The following is a 21923-nucleotide window of genomic DNA, read 5'->3' as shown; positions in this document are numbered from 1 at the left end:
ATAGTCTTTAAACTATTAACTCAGAGCACCTGGCAAAGTCATTGCAAGATCATGCCTTCATAGGAAAAAAAATATTTGAATGCAGAAATAGATTGTTTCAAATAGATAAAAGAATAAAGAGAAAATGTATCATGGTTAGATTAAAAAAAAAATTCTAAAAAGTTTTAGAATAGGGGTGGGCAACCTGCAGCCCTAAAGCCACCTGTAGCCCTTAGACTCATTTCAAAGTGCTTCAGCAAGTGATCAGTTCACACCTTCATAAGAGCCATTTATTTCTTCTCTACAGTTCTGCCTGGGAGAAAGAAGGGGAAAAATGAACTGAAAGACGAAGAGATAGCAGGCATCCACATTCATGGCTTGATCCAGCCAAGTCCATCATGATGATTATGCCTGAAGGAATGTGCCTTTCAACAGGGAAAGGGTTTCTCTAGAAGCTAAATGTAAATTGGAACTATTGGAAAGCAGAACATTTCTCTACTAGTGATTGATAGCACTACATAACCATTACTGTGGCAATAGGAAACCCACTTGCAATACTGACTTATCACTATAGCAATGGCCGAGTGATGCTATAAACCACTAACATGGAAGACCCCACAATAATGGTAAAGAATATGTATTAGGTACCATTTTTTTCACTGCAGCGGTGTAAATTTGTACAATTACATGAGCACTGTAAGAGGTATATCTGACTGATACTCAAAGCTAATTTTAATCAATGGGAAAGCTCTTAACATGTATAGAACAAGTAGGATTCTTATGCTTCCCACTAAAATCAAAGCCTTGTTCTGGTGTTTAGGTTGGGAAGGAGAGAGTTGTTGAGGGGCACCCAAATTATTGTGCAAAGCTCATCTCAGCTGGCAGTTGGAAGGAGATTGGTTCGTTGGCCAGTATTTTGTACATGAAAGCTGCAACTGAAAACTTTGTGCTTCACATTATGGCAGGAATCATATTATTTTGTATTCTTTTGTCTATGGGTTTCAGACCTGCACTACAAACCATTACTAGCAATATAGAGACACTCTGTTGGAGCCTTCCCCTACCTTATGCTTTTCCAATGTCACCCGTTGTGGCTGGCAAGTATGCCAATTACAGTCTGATATACCTGGGCAAGGATGCTCTGGAGTCCTCTTCTGTGATAAAAATGAGTAAACTGTGGGATACCTCAGAATTCCATTATCATGGAATATTTCACACCTCTAGGTACAGGAAAGTTATCTTCTATTTGCTCCTACAGTTTGGTGTATTAGTTGGTGATAATTGAACTATCTCACATTGAGTACACCTGTCTAGAAAAGCAGGACAGAGTAATAATTTTAAGTATACAATACTGCATCATTAATTAAGATAAAGCAGCGATCAAAATATGGGTGGGAAAAGACAAAATCAGTAAAATAAGTCTTCAGTGAAGCTTATTTGCCCAAAAAATAAACCGCAGCTGGAACTTTTCTATTGCTAGGATTCAGTCATGAGCTGCATTTTGATAGATCACCCCACTTCTTGGCTACTAATGAGAAATGTTCACCTAACAGAGATGGATTTCAATTGTTCTCTCCCAATGTTTAGCTTGGAATAATTCATTTGTATATATATGAAGTTGTACTATGTGTTAAGTTGTATATATGTTGTACTATGTGAGCCGCCCAGAGTCCCTCATTAGGGGGAGATGGGTAGAGATAAATTCGATGTTGTAGTAGTAGTAGTAATAATAATAATAATAATTTGGTTACTTGGGTGATCTTAGAAGAAGCTAATACAAAGCTAGTCATTCTAAATATCACCTTAAAACAAGGTAAGCTACCTTTGTGGGCCAGTGACCCTTTTCCAGCTGTTTGGAATTTTGAGAACCTGTTCTGAATGCCTCGGTATAATGGCTACCAAGAGGCAGTGGTTTGTGCATTCCTAGAATAATTGCTCTGTCATCCAGTATTTGCCTATTAGAAGACAATGTTGAGGCTGGTTCCTATCATCCTATCTGGCTCTCTTAATATCCTCTGTCACTTGAAGTACCCTTCCAAGGAAAACAAGGTACTTATCCACCATTTTTATTTTCTAAGAATGCCTATGGGGCCTACATGGGGCTCAGAGGCCTCCTTATAAAGAAAGGTGATGTTGGAGGATGCAGTTCTTTGTAACAAGCCAGCATTTCATTTAATGTATTGTCGAAGGCTTTCACGGCCGGAATACGATGGCTGGTGTGGGTCTTCCGGGCTGTGTGGCCGTGGTCTTGAAGTTTTGTTTCCTAACGTTTCGCCAGCACCTGTGACCGGCATCTTCAGAGTGCAGGAGCACAGACAGGAGCAGTTCTCTCTGTGCCCAGAGAGTGCTGGCGAAACGTTAGGAAACAAAACTTCAAGACCACAGCCACACAGCCCGGAAGACCCACACCAGCCATTTCATTTAATGTTTTTATGTAGTTCAAAGCATTTAAAATTAAATAGTTAGGTGGGCACCTTCCTTTTCTCCTTTCTGTAAGAGAGAAATATGTAGGCATTCCATTTTCTAAAATTTCTATTTCTATGTTGGTTAGGAATTTGGGGAATTCCCAAACCATCTGCAGGATGCCATGCTTGGGGTTGGTGTTTTACAGTATGTCACTCCAACTGAAGCTGGTTCCAAGTGAATGTTGTTAGGTACATTATGGTTTTATGATTATGATTACCCTAATAGACTTGGTGTTAATGATACACTTGGCAAACCATTTTCTGCATCTGAGCATTCCATTTGTTGTGGCTGTGCACTGTGTATTCAAGTCAATATTTCCTACCTGTCCTTCAGAGGTATTGAACTATACTTTCCATCATCTCCAGCTGATACAGCCATGCTGTTGGGGAAGGCTATTCCACCAAACATTCATCTTGTACATGTGAATACTGCATGTGTGGATGAGGAAAGCATGTAACCTGAAACATTAAAGCACCCACTGTAGGAAGAAGTAGATTTTCATCCAGAATGTAGATGTTAGTGGCTCTGTTCTTTTTGATGCATCTATTGACTAAGTGGCAATCAAGTAAAGTGGGTGATAACACATATGGGTTAGAACTGGATGATACATGAAACAAAGATTGGTTAGTTGAGAAAATTTTTATAGAAATGTAGATAAAACTTTACTTTCTAAAGCTGTCAGTATGATGCCTTTCACTAACATTAAATTTTATATTTTAAAGGAATTTTTTTAAAAAAAGATAAATCTGCCAAAGATGAGTTTCTGTACTCATAATCTCCCCTTCAAATTTATCTGCCCAGGAACAAACTGCCTTGGGTGTAATCTTTCAATTTTCTTTTAATTAAAAGACCCAAGAGTACATAAGTAGGTAAACCTTTTCAAAAATGTTTTTAATCTGGCATCTCCGATATATAGTGTCCTCTCTTCCTCCTGCACACATATTGGCTTCTTCAGTCCTGAATTCTGTGCAATGCATTCTTGCTCAGCCTTTTTTGTATCTTAAATGTGTCCCCACCTGTATGTCAAACTGCTTTAGGCATATTCTACCTTTTCAAGTGAAGATTTGCAATAGGCTGGAGGAAAGCAAACAACCTTCTTCAATCACTTGCTGTGCTTAAAAATTCATAATAATTTCTGTAGCCAATGGCAGTAAAGCTAATTATTTAGTGTCCCAATCAGCCTCATAGCTTCCTGAGAGAATATGCTATGGAGCTGGTTATGCTGATACGTCTATAAGAGGGCAAATGCTTGCAGCTGAAACCCAAAAGCATAGTAGGCAGCATTACTAGAGGAAATCTGTAGCTTGTTGACTTGATTATAAATTCAACTAATAGCTATTGGCAGATGCTTGCATTGATCACTAGGAAATGTGGTCATTTGGAGGCCAACAAAGTTGGCTCACAACATCTATATAAAAGAAGAGGTTACTTGTCAAAGCATCACTGCCACACCAGGCCAAACACAAAGCCCCTGGCTTGCAGTACATTATAATAGGTTTGATTCATATAGGGAGATATTCTGCTTTGTTCTTGTGAGTGAATGCATGTTCATATTTGGGAATATGCATGGCACATTAAGAACAGTAAAAGCCCAACTAGATCATACCAGATGCAAATTTACTTCAAAAGTTTGATTCCACAGTGGCCAATCAGATACCTCTGGGGATCTTCCATTGTTGTTCCCTAACAAATACTAGTCAGAGATTGAAGCCTTCGGTTCTGGAAATGATTTATAGTCATCACAATTAACAATTGTGATAATCTTATTCCCCATGAGTTAAACATTTTTTGCATGATCAACACTTGTTTTCTGCATAGGAAGGTCTGATGAATTGTCCAAGATTTGTACTCTAAAATCTCTCCAGGTTTTGCAGTAGATGCAGGTCTTTCTAAAAGGATAGGTTGGGGAAGAGCAATTGCCTTTGATCCCACCTAAAGTATAATTCATTATTTGCAATGATCAATATTTTCCATTCAAAGAAGTAAAAATATAATGCCTAGAGTTATTTAATATATCAGGTTTCCCCACATACTGCCAGCTACTATGCTTCTGATTTAATTGGATTAAAAAAAAAAAGTGGAGAAAAATGACCTTGACCTTGAATTCAGCAAGAAAAAAGTGGGTTGCATGTATGTGTGTGTGTATACTCAAATGAACAATTTAACCAGGGCCATTCAGAGTCTTAAAAAGGCCTGGAGTCTCCATATTATCCACTTCCTGACTTTGTTTTCCTTCTCTCTCTCTCTCCCGCCCTCCCTCCCTCCCTCCCTTCCTCTCTCTCCCCCCTTTTGTGAAACTGGAGATCTCAGGAATTGAACCTCAGATTTCCTACACACAAAATTTATACTGCTGAATAGAATAATTATCTATTCTTCCTCTACAAAATGACATGTAGAAATGTAAAGGTCCACTTTCTCAACACTGAGCTATGCAGATAAAATATTTACAGATCAATAGATCCAAATTACTCTTATAAGTAAGCCACATCATGGCCAGTTCAGTTATAATGAACCCATCAATATGGTCTATTAAACCAAGAAAGAATATTTCATTCACCAACTTGAATGAAAGACTTGCAAGGCTTGCTGAAACATAGCTTCTTATTACATCTAACTGGAAATTGGTTATATCTTGGCCCAGAAGTATATACAGACACACAGGGTCCTGATCTGAAGGAAGGACAGATGAGAGGTATAGACACTTAGGTTAGGAACTAAAAAGGTCACATCTACCCTCCCTTCCCCAAAAGGTTCCTATGCCTTTATCAGTTGCATTTAAAAGAAAATTATTCTTGTTACTGGTTTCTACCACTGTACCAGTGTGCTCTGGCAATAAGAACCATTGATGGTTGCTTCAAGCAGCTGGAATTGAGCATCTGCACAACCAGTTCTGAGGCTTATAGTAAAACAAGGAATACATGCCACTGGACTTACTGATTATCTGATATATTTAGACAGCTCCCCTAGTAACACTATAGCACTGTAACACCAAATCTGGAAGCAAAATAGGGAGTGCCTTATTAAAAAGTATATGTGGTTACAGAGCTATGATGGTAATTACTCTATATTCGTGCCATTATTCCTGTTTATTTGAGTGTAGTACCTGCTAACACCCATGGATTAGCTCTAGATGCCATCTGGCTGCTGACAATATGACAGTTCTTCATAAAAGTCATATAATCAGAAAGATATTTAATATCTGCCATCATTCCTAACTTCATCCCTGAAGTTCCTCCTCTGCATATGCCACCATGTCATTATTAATTGAAATGTTTGGCAATTTGTAAGATCACAAAAGGTAGCACTTTGGAAGATGGCAAGTATAGGTTGTGGACAGTTTCTTGTTTGAAAGTGCACTTCTCTGGTTACTATTAAAAGAAAACTGGTAATTTAGAACTGAAGACCAAAAGCAAAATAATTCAGGATTGGAGATCTTTTTAAAACTTTCCATCCTCTACTGCCCTCTGTTGAGGCAAAACTTCCACTGAAACTAGATTAATTTCTTGTAGACAACCAAGTCAGATCATACGTTATCAATAATAACAGAGCTGATCACTGGGAAATAAGTTATAAACACTTGTAGATCAGAGCTGTATAACTAAGTTCCATGTGATGCTGCAAACCCTTAAATGAGGTTCTCAGAGACCTCCATATTTTGTTAACATGTTTATAAACATATACACAACAAGAGGGGAAAATGTAACAAGAGTTATTAAAGTGTGACTAGAGAGTAGTCATATTAATTAGGGATGTGCAAAGCTCACTCATTTGGGAATGGAACATTTCAGAAAGTTCAGTTAGCTATCTGGACTATGCCTAACTTCCTCACAGACTATGCCATCCCAGAGCACAGTGTGGCATTTCTCAGAAGTAGGTCTTCCAAACCAGAAACAGTTTGAGGTGTGCTGGGTTGGAATGTCAAGTTCAGGACACTGTAAACTGCTTCAAATGATTTACTTCTGGAAACAAACAGTCCTTAGTACAACGTGGTCCAAAAGGAGGTTCAGTGTGGTCTGGAGAGGAATAGACTATTCCATCTCTGAATCAACACATTTTGCGCAGCCCTAATATTAAGTGTAATATTAATTAAGTGCAAATAGAAGAAAATAAACTGAAATGTAGTTTTTATTCTGGTTCCATCTACTGGTTTTTGTAGTGAGACCCTTGTCATGCCATTCAAGGTCCAAGAATGGTTCTGAGTTTGGAAAAGAAACCACAATCCTTTTTTAGACATTTGCTTTCTTGAGTAATCATTGTAGCTTATACAGACAATGAATAAACGGACACTGCAGGGTTATCAGAATAAGATTCCTCTAGTGGCTTAAAAGAAAGAGGGCTTTTTCAGGGATATGTGGCATTTTAGCAACTCAGAGAACTTTGATAAAGAGGCAGCTGAAATACAGTAAATGAATAAACTCTTCCTTTTCAGTGGCTGGATTTCCACATTGTGCTAAGCAATATCATGGTTCATTTGGTTTTAGGATAATGTGTTGTAGGAACTTAGCCATTAAGGCTTTTAAACTATGGCTTACAACTTATCTCAATGTATAAATCTAGTTCCTTCAACTAATAGCAGTTTATTCAATAAGCCACAGTTACACTAACTAAATATAGTATAATGTATGAATTCTGTTGATTTCTCAAATGTACATTTGAAAAGTTTGTATTGGGGGTTTATCTTGAAACTGATTCCTCATGCATCAATCATCTGATTCCCCACACCAAAGCTTTCTGTGTAAAATTATTTCTGAATATTGTGCTAGAGAAAGGGCCCAGCAGCTTGTGAGAAAGATTTCAGAATTAATACAGTTGAAACATTTGTCAACATTGAATCTTCACAAATTGCTCCTAAGTCTGTATTCAAAGCTAATGAGGCATGAGTTATGTAAAATACAAGAAAAATCAGTACAGTATAAAATTAGGTTTATGATGTTTAATCCAAATCTCAGTATGTCTAACAAAATAAATGATCTTCAAAAGAAATATTAAGGAGCATATTTATTTTGAACAAATAGATAGATGTTATATGGTTTGGCATAAATTGATTTAATTAATATAGTACTGATACGCATCTCAATCAAGGTCAAATAGTTATATGCTATGCATAATGTATTCTGTGAAAAGGAATACACACTGGATGTCTGTTTGATAATAAAAAGAAAAATAGAACAAGGCTTACTTGCAAAAGGATATAAAATTAGATAAGCACTCTCAAATTATAGCAATATCAGCCTCTAAAGAAAGGAAATAATGAAAAGTATTAAAAATTACAGCTACCATGACTGGCATTTTCCAGAAATGCAACCTTTTGGGACTGATAAGAATTTGCAGAGGAAGTTGTCACTATTCCCACAAACAGCTGCCATGGTCACCTCCCCCATCCCCAAAATAATTATCAGAAAGCAAATGAGGAAGATGCTTCCCAGCACCTCTATAATCCCAAAGCCACTCCCTAGCGCCTTATATGTACCTTTCACTTTTTCAGAGCAAATAGGTACGCACTTCAAAACAAAACACAAGGCTGGGGCCATCTACATTTTTATTTTCTAACTATGCCCATGAGACCTGTGTGGGTATAGGGCAGTTCATAGGATACAGCTGTCGGTGGAGGCTATTTATGTGTGCAGCAGCTGCGCTGCAGCATATGCTGGCAATGCAATGGGATTGCTCCTCATGCCACAGCTGGACATTCCTAGCTGCATTTTGCAACAGTATGGGGGGGGGATATTCTCCGAAATGATATTTACTATACTATACTGGATATCATACTTAAGTACGATCCAGGATGATTTTCAGAAATCATCCTGGATCATACTTAGTTTGGAATTCCAGAAGATGGTTCCATGACACAGTTCCCAGATAATTTGGGATTACAACTTCCAGAGTTCCCAGACAGCAGTGCCAAAAGCAGTTCAGCCTATTACATTGAGCCATTTGGCATTTGCTTGATATTTACAGGTCTAATGTAGACCATTAGATTCGGGTTTCTATTTAGTTAAGGAGTGCCATCTACAGGAGAAAAAGCATGTCATAATGGTATTACTTTAAGGAAAAGGATCACTGACAGACAGAATCTGCTTCTAATAGTATAATAGCATCACAGTTCTAGTGCAGTAGCGCAGAATCTCTTACAGCCATGAGCCCACATTTGAGGTTTCAGTGGTGTGCCAAGGTCATTCTCCCAATGCAGTAGCACCATGACAATGAAAAAGCAGGGCAAGAACAAAAACTAAATGTGACTATTTTGATCTTAATTTTATTAGCATTAAATTAACTACAATTACAGTGATTCTTTCTTTTTCCTTCCTGGAGGGGCCAGGAATTGAACCCAAGACCTCTGTTGGGGTCTGCCATTAAACTATGGCCTTTCCCCATTTTCCCACATTTGCATCTCTTCTCTTTAACTCGGAACTGAATTCCATTATTATTCATGACTCCGTGATGTCAATGCACAAATGTGACGGGTGGACCTAGAAAACTGGATGCAAATGTTGATTATCTACTGGAATATAAACACAAATTACTAGTCCCAGTCTCATAACAGAGATGTGGTGAGGCAGAGGCTGTTTTCCAATGATATACTAAAGCAAGAAGTCCACATATGCTGCCCTCTTATCCTCCACCTGATATCCATACCATTTCATCCAAATCCAGAGACATGAAGGAGGGTAGGATGGGAGCACACACATTTCTTAACTAAGGCTTTTGGCTTATCATACCATGCAGACACATTATATGCCATAAGGATGCAATGACAACCTCAAAAAATAATATCTTATGCAAACTGAGCCTGTGAGCTTTCTATGCTAAATTATCTAGTCTTTTCCATCTTAGTGTTTGCCAGATGAATTGAATTGAACACACACACACAGAAAATGGCTTATAATGCAATTCTCTTCTAGCCAGCAGGTCCAATTGCTATAGCAAACTGAGGGTGATAGTTGTTGTAGTCTATTTAAAAGACATCAACTTGAATTTGGCAAGTAGTGCAAAAAGGTAGCTGGAACCTGTACCAATTCATCAGTGGAACCTGGCCAAATTAACAAAGTCTTAGCTGTTAAGTCTTTCTCCCTTACTGAAAATCAAGTGTATTGATCAGCAACCATAGATGTTATATGTCCCTTGCTTCCAGGAGGAGCAAGATGTTATCAAAGAAAATATGACTCTTGAATAAGGACATAAGCATGATTTTTTATTATAAACCTCTGTTTATAAAGCTAAAGTATGAACAAGCACTTGCTTTCCCCCCCAGCTCTGCTGCTCATCCTTTACTCCACACCTAAGGGTGATGTAGTTTCCTGTCTTATCTGAATTGATTGAATTAAACTCTAATTATCAGTTTTAGAACAAGCCATGACTTATCAGTCTTTAAAATACAGTAACTGGCCAGGAAATGTGTAGTTATTTAGTGCATGCAGCCCAAATTAAGGGTTTTAAAAATTAACTGCTTAACTTAATCTGAGTAAAAACAATATATCCAAGATCACCCACTGGATCATTTTGAAATCATATATTATGTAGATGTTCTCAGTGATGTCAATGTGTTCTTAATGATGTGATCTTTTAATCATTTTAACTTTATTTTTAATTTCTTAAAAAAACTTTTCTTATAGTTAGCTGTCTTAAATGTTATTTGTTGGTGGAAAGGAAGGGCATTAAAAATAAATTTAAAATTCATCTACAATCTATTTCCAGTCAAGGCCTTCAGCACAAGCAGAAGATCCAAAGCAAAAGTATAGGAAAAATTTGTGGCCCTCCAGATGTTGCTGAATTGTAAATCCCAGTAGCCCTCACCTCTACTGGCAACAAATGGAAAGTCTCAGATTCCCTCACCCTGGGGGCAGACAAAGCAAACCTTTAGACTTCATCAGAAAGCTGAAGAAACTTCAGAGCTCCAACCTTGCTTCAAAAAACTTCAGATTGAATCTTAAACTGAACCAGGGAGTTTTAAACTCTGTCTAGGCATAGAGGTACAGCTCTAACCACTGTGGTGAAAGAAATCTCTTTGGTTAAAGGGCTTAGCTTGCTTTACAATAACTAAGATGCTGTGGGTGTTATGGTCATTCCTTTATCTCTCTTAGATCAGAATTATTAAAGTGTCTATCACTGTGACCTCAAGCCAAATAAACCAAATGAGATGCTATTAGCCTGAGGCTTCTGAAACTGCTCTCTCATGTTCTGACGTTTCCTAGAGAAAGGGTCAGAACCCAGGATTATGAAATCATGGTGTATCTTATCTCTGACTCTGAAAAGTCACACCAGGGAATAAAGTAAGTTGCATTGTCTCCTGCTTCTGGTAAAGGTCTTGTTTGGATAATACTTACCTATTTCAAGGATGTCTTTTATTCCACCCCAGGCCACTTTCCAGATCTGTATTGTTCTGACCCATCTCTGTGCTTCATTTCACCAGAACTGAAGTGAACATCAGCATAAAATGATTATTAATTTAACTAATAATTAAAGCTGTCCATGAATTGTTAGTTGTAACTTACAAATTCCCTGAAAATACCTGAAGACATCACTTCTGTCTGGGCTTTTCCTGCCTGTAGAATGCATACAATAATGACCCTAACAATTGCTTCTAGTAGGAGAAACAACATACATTTGTAAAAAATTTGCACATTAAAATAAAATAACTGCAACACATACAAACATTCTAATCTTGTGCATAAGATATTAATGGATATTTTATGCATATATAATTTGAGGTTGTATTTTTTAAATTGCTTTATGTCAACTTAATATGGTCTTCCAGTTTATACTACAGAATAATATAAGATCTATAGAATTATCCTCCTGAGACCTCTTCCTTATACTATTCCTGATTTTAAAAAAATAAATTCAAATGTCTAAATTGAGTTGCTATACTGAACTAATACATAAATCCAATTTACATGTAAAATGTATTAATAACTTGAATGTGAATATACTTTATAATACTTTTAGTATATCATGCAGTTTGTAACTTCAATTTCCTGCTAACAAGGAGTTCCTCTAATGAAAAAAAAATGATTTTTTCATGCTGTACCAGATGGTAATTTAAAGCATTTCAATTAAACAAACCATCTCATTAGAGGGCCTTGATAATGCAGTGAGTTTTCTTTGATATGGTCAGAAATATCTCACATGCTTTTGGGATGCAATCAAAATTCTCCAATAAACTTGTTGCTAAAAGGATAGCCTTGTACATGTATTTTCATAGCAATCAAATGATCTAGTTTTGAAGTGTTTGAAGCCATTTCAAGTGGGGTAAGAACCAATTAACCTTGTTTAATAAGTAGTGTTCAATTTGTGTTCTAATTCTGAGTTCTGTCTGGATGCCATTTTACTTCTCTGTTCTCTTACATAATGCATACTCCTTGAGCTTATATCACAGAGTACTATTATGTGCTACCCCCAAATACTTGTACAGCAACATCACTGTCCTCAGAATGTCACACAACTCATTTTTTTCCTCCCTACCTCTATTTTCTTGCTTGTTTGTTTCCACCTCATCCATACAATGATGCATGCATTGCTTTTTGTGCTTTAAACTTCTCATGCCTCAACTCCATTCAACCATGACTTTTAGTCTTTATTTCCTTTTCAATTCATTCACTGTTCCTTCATCTGTTTTTTTGCAATATGATTCACAATTCATTCTCTCTATACAATCAAACACTTCAATGTATTTCTTTCATGTTAGCCTTTCACTTTTGTAGTCAGTCAATATTCATTCAGCACCCATCATTCTTGACCCTATTGCTTGTTCTACTACACAGGCTTCTTAAATAACCCATTTTTCACTGCATTCATCTTATTTTTATGATATGTCTCCTGATATATCCAACTCTCACTTGTAAGTAACAAATTGGGCAGAAGCATTCTGTTATAAACAACCATTTTGCTTCCTTAGACATTCATTCCTCATAGCAGATCATATAGAATCTGCTACCTTCTTCCAAGTATTTGATACCTTACAAATGTTACATCCTTTTCTCCTTCTTTAATAAACATTCTAACAAGATACACAAATGTGCTCTGATTTTTCACAATTTATATAAAAGTTGCAGTCATTCACTCTGTCAAACAGAACTATTTTATATTAAGTTTAAAACGAAGGTACATTAACTTTAAGATCCGTACTCCTCACTGGCATTCTCTGCATACAAAAAGACCCACACATCTTTGATAAGAAGCCTTTAACATCGCCACAACCACTTGCATTTGCTTTGAACAACCAAGGGCTAAAGATATATTCTTGCCTTATATTCTACTCAATGTAAAACCATTCACTAAGCATTCCATTTATTTTTATGCACACTTTATTCCATCATATTCCATTCTTATTGCATTCAGTCTTCAATCCATATTCACACAGATGTTCCATAATTTAAGCTAGTCACATTTATGCTAAATCAACAAACATGAAGTAACTTTTTGTTGTTGTTGCATTTATACACTTCTCAATAGCCTATTGAACAGCAAAAGTAGATCTGTATTCCCTGACCTGCCTAAAGCTGTCAGGTTCAGCCCAAAGAACTCCAAGAGACAATGCAAATACAGTTCTGTTGCGTTTATTAGCTACAACCTCCAGACAGAAAATCTCCCCAGACTGAACCTTAGTTCCCAAGCCAGCCAGCCACAACACCGTGAATTCCTTAGGGAGGTGCCAGCCTCATCTTCTTGAACTTCCCACGCTCCTGCTGGGGGCTAAGAACATGCTTATCTCCCTGAGCCTGGCCTTCATAAGTCCATTCCATCACAAAAGCCATACTGCATTTCTCAAATCTGACTTGTCAGCTCTTGTACCCTTTCAGTCAGAACCTTGTTGAACCATTTCCTAGGCAGATTTAATCCCCTTATATTTTTGCATTTACTCTTGTTAACTTTCTGTTTGTATAATGGAACAATAATGGTTTTCTTCCAATCCTCCAATCATCAACCATATGTGGAAACAAACTGCACAGCCACTCCATAAGCAAACCATATCCATTTTTAAAAACTCCACTTACACCATTAACACCTGCTAATTTTCCACATTCTCCGATTATTTATGGTTTCCTGTTCATCATTTTTTTGGAGACTAACATTTATAGTATCATTAGGATTTTCATACACATCTGTAAAATTCTAACATTCTCTTATTTCAGTTTCATCCAAATAATTTCATCACTTTTATTCTTAATTCCATTCCCTCTGCTTTTCACTCCTTGTTTAGTCCCTCTTCAGCCATTTTCACAACATTTTTTCCATCAAAATTGTCTATATTTTCTCTATCCTTTTAAAGTTAACACTTCCTCAATCTCTTTTATTACATTATTTGCAATTGTATTTTCTCTCATATTCATACATATTATACAGTACCTTTCTCTCATCTTCATTTTTTCAGCAGTCATTCTATTACATGCATTTTTTAAAATTTTACTTCATTATTTCACCAAGGTATCAATTTAACAGTATTCTTTATTGTAACTTCACACACTTCTGTGGCAGATTGTAACATCATTCTTTTCACTCTTGGTCCAAGCAATTTCTATATCCTCTTTCCTTACAACCCCATTCATTCATTTGGGGGATTAGTTAGATATCTTCTAATACTTTTTCATGTACAGTGTGTACTTCCTCTTCTTGCAGTCATTTTTATTTTCACTTTTTTTTTTTTTTGCTCCTTTCCTTTTCTTTCATGTTCATTTTCCTTTGACTCAGATACTTCCACATAAAGGTCTGTCTCATATTTGGAACCTTTCAGCACCTGTATCCTTCACTAATTCTCTCAAGCTTTCATCATAAAAAATCAAATCAGTCATGCTTTTGGTTTTATATTCATTCCATTACCATGTGTAGGGATGAACATCCATATGCTTAAACCATTTATTCAAAACAAGCAGACTCTCTTCTAAGCAGATCCTCCCCAAACAGTCACCATTCCCATTGGGTCTTAGATCTTCAAATGGTCCAATTGCTTGTTCTGTATTCTCTTGTCTCATTTGTGTCACCTAACAGATTAATTCTCCCATACCACATTCATTCGGAATGCTGTGCATTTTCTCCCAAAATTCATCCCTGATATTTTCATCATCACTGTTCACCAGAGCATAATATGCAGCTATCACCAACCAATGGATTTGTACTTTCATACAACTCACAATTTAAATAATAACTGTTCATGTTTTCTGTTATAAGGTCTAGCCTATTAATTCCTTTATGTTCACTTCCTAACTATCCCATTAAAAGATAATATGAATTGTCCAGTCATAAGTGGATATGGCTAATGGCATGATATCAGATTTGCACTTTTGGGATTTATTCATACTACATTTAATTGTTTGCAAAGGTAAGCAGTAGTCACTCACTGTGAAAATCAATGGCCTGACAAAAGATATACAGTGGATATAACTCTAGGAAGTATAAATGTTATTAGAGACTTGCAGTAATCAGTTCACATGTTTCCTTTGCATTTTGCTGTTCTCATATTCTGCTTGGATCATTTCATTCTTTCCACATCAGCACATCTCCCAAAAGACTTCCATACATCTGTTATAAAATCACTGGAATGTATTTTAGAAGACGTTAGATGTACTCAGGAACCGAGAACACAACATGGCTAATTCCTCACAAAGATATTCTGATAGTGTAAACTATCAGTTTGTCTCCAGAGGGACACCAAAGGCATCGCTGCAGAAAGAGTTCTCCAATGGCAGGACCAAGCTAGGGTGCAGACAGTTCCCCACTGAGTTTCAGGCACCTTCACTTGTTTTAAAATGAGTAGAATTCCCATCTTACAGTGAACATATGTCTTTGGCTGAAAATCTGAGAAAACTGACAACTGAAGATCAGACAGGAGCATGTTGGTTGAATATGGATTACTGCACTCCATCATTGGTATCGGTTTATGAGGGTTTAATTCATGAAACTGGTGGCTATTTGAAAATGCCCTAAGGAATCCAAACAGCATGATATGAAAATAGATTCTGAGGGCAACTTAATAATATAAAACTTTGCCATGTTTTCTGATGATTGTCTGAGCCTATTCCAGGAATGTTTGCCCCTGAAACCTGGTCCAGTTTGCCTCCTTGTTAGCTCTCTTTATATCATCAAGTTGGCCTTACAAACACACATCTTGCAGAGCACAGGCCCACAGCAGCAGTAACTCTCTGGGCATGATTGAAAGAATGAAATCATTGGTTTTTCCAAGGGCACTAGTGACAACTGGCAGGAGGCCTATGTTTATTTTAGTAATGTAAGGGATTTGTATTCTCTCTTTTACTGGCAAGCAGCCCTAAAGGAACTCACAAAAATAAAAATTTTAAAACCCATAAAAATCAATATGAAAAAAAACCAAGCACAGAGATAAAATCAGATGATCTGCAGATGAAAAATGAGTAATGGAAAAAACAACTCTTAGACAACATGGAAGGAAGGAAGGAAGGAAGGAAGCAAGCAAGCAAGCAAGCTTGAGTGTCACCTAAAACAATAGCAGAAAGGAAAGGAAAAACTCCAAGCGTATTCATTTAAAGGCCAGTGTCTTTTGAAAATATACATTTTTTTCAAAATATATATCAAAAAGAAACTATTAAATGCAAAATGGCCCCTTTATACCTATCCAATTTATGTTGTAATAATTCAGAGGCTTTCATTCAAATTCCACATCAGAAATTTTAGAAGTGTAGATTTTAAATGGATTTTTGGTATTAAAAAGTTCCTTTCCAAGGTATATTTTGAAGACACTTTGAGGTATTTTTCAGAAATACATTTCATTGTTATTGAAATTTCTCCTTTTTGTTTTGCTACTATTCCTTCCATCTTTTAGCCTTTAACAGTGGCAAGGATTGTGGCCAAGCAGACCATTTGACAGAGTTAAATAATTTCAATCGATCACACAAAAAGGCCCTCTCTGATGTAATAAGCTGGCACCTGACTCAGCATGGAGGTAGAAACTCCAAGAGAAGTGCCTCTAAAGAAGTCTTAAAATGACAGGAAGATACTACATTTAAACGTGGTTTCTTTATTCATAGTTTGTGGACTAAGCCACAATTGGCTGGGCTCATACAACATAATCCAGAACCAAATGAGTTGTATTATGACTTGGAGCAAAATGTGAATCTAGCCATTGTGATTTGTAAACCATGGTTTGTGTCTTATCTTACTGTATGAGTCCACCTAATTTAATCTTAACTGTATCATATGTGTGAACTCAAAAGTTAATCCACTATGGGCCACATTCTGTTCACACATTAACTATGGACAGTATTCAACTTCACACTGGGTGATGTCAACAGCAACTTCAGTATGAGACCTGATCAACAAAGGAGCACTTTTAATTGTCCCTGCTTTAGGATTCTTCCATCTTTGCATTAATCCTTTGTCTGCCCTTCTGGTGAAGTGTTCACGGTAGCCTAAAAGAGGATACTGGAGGAATACTGTGACACTGTGAGGGAGGGAAAAGGAAGCAATCCTTGAAGCCTAGGCCACAGGTCAACCATGTCTTAGAACACTTTCTATTAACTTATCTTCCTTGCTTCATTAATTGCCAATGGTGTAATCCACAAAGTAATAGATAAATTCAAACTAGCCCGTATGTTCTTGTCAGTAAAAAGCATACTCATCGGGCTCATGAACTACAAGAAAAATAAGCCATAAATAAATAAATAAATAAATAAATAAATAAATAAATAAATAAATGAAGAAGAAGAAGAAGAAGAAGAAGAAGAACAAGAAGAAGAAGAAGAGGAGAAATATATATTTAAGGAACTCATTAAACCCTTCAAAGTAAAGCCTTTCTCTTTCTCTACAATTATTTCCAAGTAATTATATTTACATAGACATTTTTTTAAAATTTAGGACAATTTTGTGGTCATTATATTTCATCATATTCCTTTAGCAAATCATCCCTCAAAGTGTGTTTCCATCTTTCCAAGTATAGATATCAACACACACTGCCTATTTTTTTCCTGACATTTTGCAAAGTCATGAAGGGCTTCACTATGTTCTTTGTTGAGGAAAGAACCTCTCCTTTATTTCCTTATGGCCACTTCTGTTACTCGGTCATGGGAGATATTTGGGGCATGATTTCAATATTATATACCCATGAAGAAGTACATCTCTGAAAAACCTATTTATGGTAAGGACAGATTAATCTTGCATTTTCACTGTCAATCTCACTTTTTACCAGCCATTTTATTAAAAATAAAATGAGAATCTCGACAAACTCCTACAAAAGATTCACCCTTATATGCAGGTAAAATACAATATACTATTAGCCATCAAGGAGACGTCTATGTTAGTCCTGGCAGTCTTGCAGCTGTTCAGGATAAACAGTGTCAGAAAAACTAACATGGACTGGAACAACAGCTGGCACTCAGATTCAATTCCATTCCTTGTTAGATAATAGTAGTGATTGAAATCTAGAGTTTCTTCTGTCTCAGGGTAGAAAATGGGGTTTTGTTCCAAATTTCTTGAAATGTCCTTAAAAAAATAAATAAATAAATCACAGATTATTAGACACTGTTCCAATTATATCATACCCAGCATCAATAAGTAATTCTAAATAGCGATGATCACTTAGTGAATCATCTTTACAGTTTTATTTGGAAAAGTTATTATGTTAGATATGACTACTATTGGCTTTTACGTTGATGCAGTGTAATCCACCCACCCATCCGATAGTCATTAAATAATAATTTGTATTATAATGCCTTTATTTATTGCAGATTCACCAAAGTACAACAAAGCTTGCCTTTACATGGGCTTTAGTCAGCAAGTTTAAACAAGCCCATTTCTGCCTTTCACATGTAGCATGGTGAGGGAGGGGGAAAGACCGAGCATAAATAGTTGAGCCCTGAAACTCATTTACACTTCAAATATTCTTCTGAGTTGGTTATTCCTCAATTAATAAAATAGCTGGTGTATCCCTAAAGTAGTATAAAGTGACACACTGTGTGAAATCAATTATCCTTTCCAAAATCATTAAATCCAGTAGCCTGTGACTCCGTCCCTGCTAATTCTGGGTTGCAGCCCCTTTCGTCCTCCATTAACTCTGGTGTTCTTAACAGGCTGCCAAAAATAATTTCCCAGAATGTAAATAATTCAGAAATTAAAAATTAATAAATAATAACAGGGAGCTCCTGGGAGATAGACTGGGTCAATTAGTCAGTTCTGCATTCTGTTTCTTCACAGCAGGGGGATACCCATCTTCATAACTTGGCTCCGGCCTCCAATTCTGGGGCCTGATTTTACGTCTCTTCATTACTGGATTCAGTCAGACACAATTACCTCCATCACTATCTCCGTTCCTAACTTCAAAGAAACATACTTTTCCTCGTCTGCCATTTTTTCTCCTTGCAGCAGCCTCAGCTTGATGTCTCTGCTATGTCTTCTATGTGGACTAATTAATAAGACTTCAACTTACCATACTCAGTACTTTTCTTTGATGTCCTACCTTAGTCAATCATCCTATTTAATTAGAATTTCAGTGATAACTTTACTTATGTGGCTAGATTAACAGCATTTTAATTCTCTTTTTTACAGGGTAATTACATCTGCTCCTCTTTTTGGATAAGAAAATATTTCAACCCGTATACATTACAGTATATGCATTTGTATGTGAGGGATTGCTTTCTATGGAATTGCTTTCTATCCTCCTCAGTACAAAATACTGTAATTTTGTTTGTTAAACAAATAAAATTGATGTGGAAATGAATGCTGGATCCTTTTAATGTCACAGAATATTCACTGTCTATACTGTGGGCAATTCAATTAAAATATACCAACAGAAGCTGTTGCATGCATAAGATTCCTAACAAGCAAAGAATAGTGTACTTTTTAAATACAGACAATATTATTAACAACAACAATAGTATAGCTCCTATATAGTTATTTTGTGTTCCAAGGGCTTCCTTACATTACTTCAGTAATTTTTACAATCCTATAAAAATGACCACTATGCTGACTTTCATACAACACATTGGAATGAAAAGTATGTTGAAAAACATTTAAAGCTATATTAATGTTATATTTCAGAAACACACTTCAGTTGGAATACTTTGATTTTTAACTCAATCCCTTGCTATTTTAAACTACATTTAATGGATATTTCTTTAAGTTTATTTGTAATTTAGCTGAATTCCATGTATCGGATATGACCCAAAAAGCTCTAAACAGACTGAGACATCCACCTGCTATTCAGGATAGGATTGTTTTAGTTACCTTGGAATTCTCTCTGTAGAGATCTGGCTGGATCTCTACAGACTAGTAGATTATTGTTGCTAATTCAGCATGCATTTAATATAGCCTGAATCTCAATGCTGGTTTGGTGCTTAACTTTTTACATTTATTCTTAAAATATTATTTGTGTATACATACAAGCTGCCTTAGATGCTCCTTTGAAGGTCAAAAGATGGGATATGTCTGATTTCATAAATAAATGATGAAACCCAAAAGCCTGTTTTTAAAACATTTTTGTCAGAAGAGCTTAGAAAACTGTTAATTAATTAATTCATCATCTTGCAGGAGAAAATATTTTTTCAGCTCCCATCTAAAGAGTAACCCTAACCTAGAAAGACTCCATTACTTCTGATATCAAACTCAGTAATAGGCTGAAAAACAAGGGGGAGAGGATGTTAACCTGGTCAGAATTACAGTCATACCAAAACACCCAACAAGAAAGTAAAGTTGGAAGATAAATTTCAGAGGGCAAAGCCACACACGTATGAAAACCTACTTGATGAATACTATAACATATTCAACAACAAGAGAATGGTAGTGATGTTAGGAAAGGAGGCTGGGGAAGGAAATCAGACCATGGGAACTGGAGAAAAAATTCCCATAGAACAGGCATTTCCACACAAAAGATGTAATATTTAGTTCAATATTGGTTCCAAATCTGCCCAAGGGATGACACTGGCTTGTTTTGAGAAAAGGTCCAACTTTTTTCTGGCTTTGTGCTGCTTATTTCAAATTGGAGCAGACCTAGCCTTCTCTTTTGCAATACTGGAGCTTGTGTACAGTACTTCTTCCCATTGGTGGGAACACTTATCTTTTCTCACTCTTGAATTCAAACAAGCACTCAATTTTTTTGTTCAAAAACAAAGCAAAACAAACAGCAGCCTAGCATTTTGCACATCAGGTGGTACCCCGCTAATGAAAACTAAAGAAAGAGACAGAACTTTTATCAATTTCCCCTCTGTTCTTAGATTAGCCAGGTGCCTTAGATATTTTTGCATCTGAAACATCAAGCCAAAGTCATCTGCATCTGATCACACACTGATTTTTTAAAATAAGTACCACCAATGGCATATGAAATAGCTGGTATGTAATGCAAGGTTTGTCTAGGGACTCTCAATCTAACAAATATAAACAATAAACAATAGTTTAATGCTATATTTCTGAAAAAAGTACTCCTCCTCTCTTGGATCTTTTGAAGATTTGTTACTGTTTTCAAAGCTTCATGCGGCCTTGAGTAACAAATAACAGCAAATTTTGGTGCTTATTATAAATGAAATCATACAACATGCAATGTCAACTGTGAAAAATTTAATCAGTTTGATTAAAGGTATAACTAGGGCTAGTTGTGTGAGTACTTCATGAAACAATCAGGGTTGATTTAGGCCAGCTCTGTCTTTTGTAAATCTCAGAAACGTTGGCTTACTTCATTCCAGTGAAGTTCCTATTATAAAAATTCTAGAGGTACATCATGCCTTGCTCAGAAGAAGTTTCTGAAGATCTCTGATAAAAAATCATTGATGTTTATCACTATTTAAAAGATTACAAGATTGTTTCCAAAGCTCTGGGGCTCCACTGATACACAAATACAATCTTGAAATGGAAAAGTTCTGGAACAAAAGTCAATCTTTCCAAGAGAAGCTATCCTGTTAAAATCACTCCAAGACTGCAAAATAAGACTGTCTACAAAGAAACCCAGAAGAACACCCTGGGATCTGCAGGAACATCTTTCTTGTCTTGGTAAAAGTCAGTGTTCATGACTCCCCTATCAGGAAAGCACTGGAGAAAAGCAAGATTCATGGGAGGGGGACAAGGAAGAAGCCATTGGTCAGCAAGAAAAACATGCATTCCTCTTTCAACATACATTCCTCTTCAAAAAGCACTTCAAATACCTTCTAAACTTCTGGAGGAATATTTTATGGAAGAGTCAAAAATGGAACTTCTCAGGCTACATGGATGTTGTTATATCTGGCAGAAATCAAACAGTGTGTTCCACTATAAAACCTTGTAGCAGCTGTCAAACATCATGGTTTGGTGATGCTTTGGTGCCTCAGGACATGGACAACTTGTCAGCACTGAAGGAAGCATTAATTCTTCAGGTGGACCCACACATAGCTCTAACATGAAGTAGCAAAAATAAAGAAAATTTCAGAAAATCCCAAAGGGGTTGAAGAGTTTTTCACAAAACTGGGTACAATATATAACATGTATAATATAAAACACTTGTTTTAATTCAAGATTTCTGTCACTTGAACATGGGATCGAAATCTATTTAA

General features: G+C 36.4%; 1 long non-coding RNA gene across 1 annotated transcript in view; it reads right to left on the bottom strand.

Moving 5' to 3' along the window:
• The window catches only part of LOC112541486 (uncharacterized), a 147816-nt gene that overhangs the window by 122479 nt on the left and 3414 nt on the right, over positions 1 to 21923 (bottom strand). The window contains exons 2-3 of the long non-coding RNA XR_015794606.1: positions 21540 to 21764; positions 10770 to 10857 (exon numbers count right to left, since the gene is read on the bottom strand). This is a non-coding gene — a long non-coding RNA (uncharacterized LOC112541486). The remainder of the gene's footprint in view (positions 1 to 10769; positions 10858 to 21539; positions 21765 to 21923) is intronic.

This window comes from Python bivittatus, unplaced genomic scaffold (assembly GCF_059951505.1).
Source record: "Python bivittatus isolate LINGU-HERP-01145 unplaced genomic scaffold, Pbiv_v1 ctg000070_np1212, whole genome shotgun sequence".
NCBI lineage: Eukaryota > Metazoa > Chordata > Lepidosauria > Squamata > Pythonidae > Python > Python bivittatus.
Note: the sequence above shows the minus strand (reverse complement) of the source record. Positions and strands in the feature narration are given on the sequence as shown.